This window comes from Poecilia mexicana, unplaced genomic scaffold, assembly GCF_051168715.1.
Source record: "Poecilia mexicana isolate PSO_F unplaced genomic scaffold, ASM5116871v1 scaffold_9, whole genome shotgun sequence".
Classification (NCBI taxonomy): domain Eukaryota; kingdom Metazoa; phylum Chordata; class Actinopteri; order Cyprinodontiformes; family Poeciliidae; genus Poecilia; species Poecilia mexicana.
In genome coordinates, this window is record NW_028263378.1 from 27525820 (window position 1) to 27532280 (window position 6461).

The 6461-nt window shown below is 39.6% G+C and overlaps 1 long non-coding RNA gene across 1 annotated transcript; it reads right to left on the bottom strand.

Moving 5' to 3' along the window:
* Positions 1–2315: 2315 nt before the first annotated feature.
* On the bottom strand, positions 2316–5314 carry LOC148157731 (uncharacterized). Its single transcript, XR_015764293.1, has 4 exons — positions 5166–5314; positions 4058–4151; positions 3327–3482; positions 2316–2536 (listed from the first exon to the last, which is right to left on the bottom strand). It is a non-coding gene; the product is annotated as an uncharacterized LOC148157731 (long non-coding RNA).
* Positions 5315–6461: the final 1147 nt, after the last annotated feature.

Consider the following 6461-nt stretch of genomic DNA (forward strand, 5'->3'; position numbering starts at 1 on the left):
CTGGGCCCCAACTGGGTCTAAACTGGGCTAGAATATGGGTACCAAGTGGGTTTGTCCGCGGGTTCCATGGTGGCCCCACATGGGTTTGCCCAGGTAATTTAAATGGGTGCTGACTGGGTTTTGAGTGGGGCCCAGATGGGTAACTCACATGAGGCCCATCTGGGCCCCACTTGGGAGCTTTCATTAATTTTTACCTGGGCCCCAACTGGGTCTAAACTGGGCTAGAATATGGGTACCAAGTGGGTTTGTCCACGGGTTCCATGGTGGCCCCACATGGGTTTGCCCAGGTAATTTAAATGGGTGCTGACTGGGTTTTGAGTGGGGCCCAGATGGGTAACTTACATGAGGCCCATCTGGGCCCCACTTGGGAGCTTTCATTAATTTTTACCTGGGCCCCAACTGGGTCTAAACTGGGCTAGAATATGGGTACCAAGTGGGTTTGTCCACGGGTTCCATGGTGGCCCCATATGGGTTTGCCCAGGTAGATTTAAATGGGTGCTGACTGGGTTTTCAGTGGGGCCCAGATGGGTAACTTACATGAGGCCCATCTGGGCCCCACTTGGGAGCTTTCATTAATTTTTACCTGGGCCCCAACTGGGTCTAAACTGGGCTAGAATATGGGTACCAAGTGGGTTTGTCCACGGGTTCCATGGTGGCCCCACATGGGTTTGCCCAGGTAATTTAAATGGGTGCTGACTGGGTTTTGAGTGGGGCCCAGATGGGTAACTTACATGAGGCCCATCTGGGCCCCACTTGGGAGCTTTCATTAATTTTTACCTGGGCCCCAACTGGGTCTAAACTGGGCTAGAATATGGGTACCAAGTGGGTTTGTCCACGGGTTCCATGGTGGCCCCATATGGATTTGCCCAGGTAGATTTAAATAGGTGCTGACTGGGTTTTCAGTGGGGCCCAGATGGGTAACTTACATGAGGCCCATCTTGGCCCCACTTGGGAGCTTTCATTTTTACCTGGGCCCCAACTGGGTCTAAACTGGGCTAGAATATGGGTACCAAGTGGGTTTGTCCACGGGTTCCATGGTGGCCCCACATGGGTTTGCCCAGGTAGATTTAAATGGGTGCTGACTGGGTTTTCAGTGGGGCCCAGATGGGTAACTTACATGAGGCCCATCTGGGCCCCACTTGGGAGCTTTCATTAATTTTTACCTGGGCCCCAACTGGGTCTAAACTGGGCTAGAATATGGGTACCAAGTGGGTTTGTCCACGGGTTCCATGGTGGCCCCACATGGGTTTGCCCAGGTAATTTAAATGGGTGCTGACTGGGTTTTGAGTGGGGCCCAGATGGGTAACTTACATGAGGCCCATCTGGGCCCCACTTGGGAGCTTTCATTAATTTTTACCTGGGCCCCAACTGGGTCTAAACTGGGCTAGAATATGGGTACCAAGTGGGTTTGTCCACGGGTTCCATGGTGGCCCCATATGGATTTGCCCAGGTAGATTTAAATGGGTGCTGACTGGGTTTTCAGTGGGGCCCAGATGGGTAACTTACATGAGGCCCATCTTGGCCCCACTTGGGAGCTTTCATTTTTACCTGGGCCCCAACTGGGTCTAAACTGGGCTAGAATATGGGTACCAAGTGGGTTTGTCCACGGGTTCCATGGTGGCCCCACATGGGTTTGCCCAGGTAGATTTAAATGGGTGCTGACTGGGTTTTCAGTGGGGCCCAGATGCCTCATTCCAGTAGGAACAATGGGGTCTTTCTCACCTAACCTGAAAGTGAATTACATTAATAGATATACAATCTTAATCAACAAACCAAAGTATTAAAATGCTTTAGCACAAAACCTGCATTAAAGAAAAAGAGATGAAAAATGTCTTTTGGTCAAGGTTTTTATTTGGTAATTTAAAATATTGTCAGTTTTTTTAACTCGTCAATTATAAGAGCTTTATTGACACAGAGCAAATGATGCCACAAGAAATGCACTGGCAAAAGAAATCTACAAAATTATTCATATGGCAGATTTGAAAATAACAGAAACTAGTTTAATATAACAAATGTATAAACATAGATCTATATGTAGATATATAATTATCTATATAACTAGATTTCTAGCTATGTAAATATATATTTATCTCTATATATATAGATCTATATATCTAGTTATATTTCTAAATAACTATATCTTGTTATCTAGATAACTATGCATCTAGTTATGTAAATATGTAGATACATAAATGTATATAGATCTATATCTAGATATGCAACTATATAGATAGATCTGTACATCTATATATAAATACATATAAATATATATCAACACACACACACACACACCTACATAGCTCTTTCACACTACATTTTTGTCAAATATTTTTAATAACCTATATGCCACACTTGAAAGCTCTCATACATCATTGTAACTGTCCATCTTGGAACCTGCCCACCTGAGTCTGAGCTGGCTCTAGTCGCTCTAACTTTTCTATTTCCACCTCTGTCCGGGGCTCCAGTAACCCACTTCGAGTGCCTTTTCCGTATCTTTGTGTGATTCCGTGGATGGATCCATTTCTTTTAAGTGCCCCTAAAAAACAAGCAAAGGTAGAAATTGCATTAGTGTTTTACTTTTAGTACAATGTAACATTAATGAAATGTGCATCTCTTCCCCTTCAAGGGGCAGAAATGCTTGCAGGGATCTGCCAAAATCAAAGCACTCTGGAGTCATTATTATTATGTACATAGAGGTGTGCAGATCGATCAGCAATCATAATCGGTTAATTTCCGTGAAAATGTGTTTGATTGGTGATCGCTGATCACGGCCTCTTGTTGCAGATCACCTGTATCTCATTCGCAGCCTGCATGTGCAGCTGATCTACTCTTTCCGTCACACTGCGCAGACTTTTTAATTTTGCCAGATAACATGTTATCATTTATACCTAAAGTGAAAAAATAACAGCCAATCCAGATGATCGGCAGAGATGAGCCCCATGGGTGATCGGTATCAGAATTGGAAGCAAAAAACCTGATCGGAGCATCCCTAGTACACACACTATATTCTTATTGTAAATTTAAAATATATTAATGTATATAAATCAACTACTGACATAAAGGTTCTATCATGGTCTTGTATATTTTGTTAATACTGTTTGAAATGCAAACAATATTACCTTCAAATTTTGTCAGCAATCAAATCTTTAAGTTCTTGAGAGCACAGTGAAAGAATACTATGTGAATTAAACCAAAAATTGAAGTCTCAGTTTTTAATCTTAAGAAAAAAAAAAAAAAAAAGATTACTAAAAATGAACAAAAGGCATAAGACAACCAAAATTAACAAATGTTCAAGAAAAAACGTGAATATAAAAACTGATCTTTACCATACAAAACATCAGAGACGCAGGTCCCGGAACTTGTTTCCTATGTCGGCCAAACAGGTTGAACTGGAGGGCCAATTCAGGGGACATGAGGAATCGCACAGCTTGTTGTACTGCATCATCTAAGGACCCTCCTCCAATTTCTGCAACCATGACAACCTTAAGTATAATGACAATTACAAGACAACATTTTAAAATCAGGACACATGATACATTTAGTTTTTATTAATTGATTTGTTATAAGCTATATATTGTTTCACACATATATAGTTTATAAGCTTACTTTTTATACATGAACAAAATGCCAATTGTTAATGTCTGTATCAATTTAAGTCAATAAATTTTGAAGGATTAGAAGGAAAAAGTAAAGCAAGGAGAACCAAATGGGTAAAAGAACTGAGAGCAGCTCAAATGACAACCAGGGAGACAGAAGATCTAGAGCAGTGGTTCTTAACCTTTTTTGAGGTACCGAACCCCCCAGTTTCATATGCGCATTCACCGAACCCCCCCCCCCTCCTTGCCCCATCCCTGCGCTCCTCCGCAGCACTGATTGGCTAAGCAATGTAACGTGATCCTCCGCAGCAAATGATGGCAAAGCGGCGCATCACGACTTTACACAAGTTTTTTTTCCCTCCGCGGCAGAGGCTCCGCCGAACCCCTGGGGTTCGATCGAACCCAGGTTAAGAACCACTGATCTACAGTTGTGTGTTACAGAAGTCCCTGTTCCACGTTACCTTCTACGTCGCTTTTCTGGAATATCATTATCTCTTTGAAGATCTGATGTCACTTCTGCCCTTGCAAGCCTTCTTCACGCTTCTCCATAGTAGTCTGTAGAAAATAAATTTTTAAAAAGTATTAAAACATTGGTAAATCTAAAGCTCCCATTTGCATTGACCAAACAAATGGCTAGTTGAGACCTAAACACCCACTTGTCATGTTTTTTGCAGTCAAACGATGACAGAATAAAACGCTTTAAAATGTCACTTACACAATAAAACAAACATGATTTTAAAATATTTACTACTATGCCTTCATTCTATTTACAAAAAAGCTTTTATGCCAAATATACTGAAACCACATGGGCCCCATTTCGTGTTGCCCATTTCTGTCCCATTCTCAGTTAGCCCACAATAATGCTGAATACAGTCTACATTTAGCCCAAATGGGCTGACAATATGGGTCCCATTTTAGGTTAAACATATGGGCCTCCTGTAGTTAGCCCAGACAAAACCCATGCCCATTCATCATTACCTATCTAGCCCATAACGACACGATTCAATGCAGTTTCATGAAGAAAAAAATATAATAATAATTAAAAATGCACAATTAATGGATCCCAGCTATGCATGCTGGCTTAATTGGCTGCGAGAAAGATTGTTAAAAACCCATGTACACAGAATGAAAGCGAAGTAGTTACTCTTTATAAATAATGTAAGTGGTTTTATCGTGTCAAGGTACTTTAAAAGCAACCTCCGCTAGCAACGTAGATTCATTAGTGAACCGATTTTATTCTGCCGCGTTGGCGCTCAAATTTACCGGTGAATGGCGCCGCAGCGTATTTGAAAATGATCTGGCCCAGAACAGTTTGAAATCGCTCTGCATCCAAATATTCTTACCTCAATAATGGCAAATGACTTATTGTGTGTGTTTTAACAATATAAAAAAAATCACCTAAAAGAAAAACAAAAAAAAAGCCAAAAAAAAGAAGAAACAACTAATTAGGTCTTTCGGGGTACTCCGGTCATCCGAACCATTACGAGCAACAAATGTTTTAACTAGCGATTTAAAATCTCTCCCTAAAATTTGATACAATACAGACAAAACAGACAGAAGTGTACTTACAGATTCTTTAGTAGAAGGCCAGCGAACCTGCAGACTCCGCGCCAACGGACTGATGGGACTACGTTTGATTTTGAAACCGCATATCCATCCGCAGTTAACAATTGTACGTTCTCCAAGAAACACGAGATTAATTTTGAGAGTAATACATCGGTTTAACAAATGTAAAACCAATGTAGCACTCACAAATTTTCTCAATAAAAATAAATAAATATAGTCGTCCTTATTCAAATGTGTTTTGGAACTACTTTCTTTAGTGGATGTGTAAAGTATCTACTTCAATTCACCAACCTTTATTGGCAACGGTGCCAGAGAAAAAATGAACAAAAAGGTTAAAAAGATTATTGAAAAAAGATTAAAAGATATAAAAAATAATCATTAATAGAAATGTTTAGTTTTTTTATTTTATTTATGCTGACAACTTGGAAAATGTTTACAGATGAAAAAACAGATGCTAAAAATTTTACTCTTGTCTTTCTCACTTGAGTTTTGTTTGAATTCATTTTCTAAACATTTTGTAATATTTTTCACGATGATCTGATCTGAACTATTTCTCCAAATAAGAATTAAGTCCTTCTGTGAAAAAGCTGCAATGAACACTTTGGATGTCTGAACATCCTATTGATAATAAAATAAAATTAAATTACATTTAAAAAAAGAAGCAAGGACAAAAGTCCACTCTGAACCATTACCTATTTTGAGTGAGCAGCAGAAGATTATGCATATTTAACAGATAATGTCACAAAAATGTTAGGACATCTGGACTGTTCTAGTGTAAAATAATAAAAAGTAAAATGCTAGGACTTCAAAGTGTAGCTTGAACAATACTGAACTGGTTTAAAAAATAAAGCATTGAAGCATATTTTGGTCTTCTGGAACCCTAGTGTAATGTCGGTGTTAGTAAATGAGCCAGACACAGAAATCATGTAGTGAGCATGGTTCAAATACAATACCTCTTTATGACCTCCAAGACGAGGTAACCATCCAAGGAGAGCTTTTCATTTTGTAGAAAGCTTATACAATTGCTTCAACAATTTACCTTTTATCAGCTCCAATACAGGCCAACTGAGTAACAATTTCCTTAGCTAAAGGCCATCAATCTGACATCTCATAATTTTTTTCAAAGTTTTTATAATCTTGCTCTTGCAGCTTTTGCTTTTGACATATAGTAAAAAGTTTAAAAGTGACAGGGTAACCACATTGTCTAATCAGATTTAAAAAAAATTTTCCCATTACCCCACATGAAAAAGGATTTAGGTCTACATTTTCCTGCCCAGGTCTAACCCATGTATGGTCAGC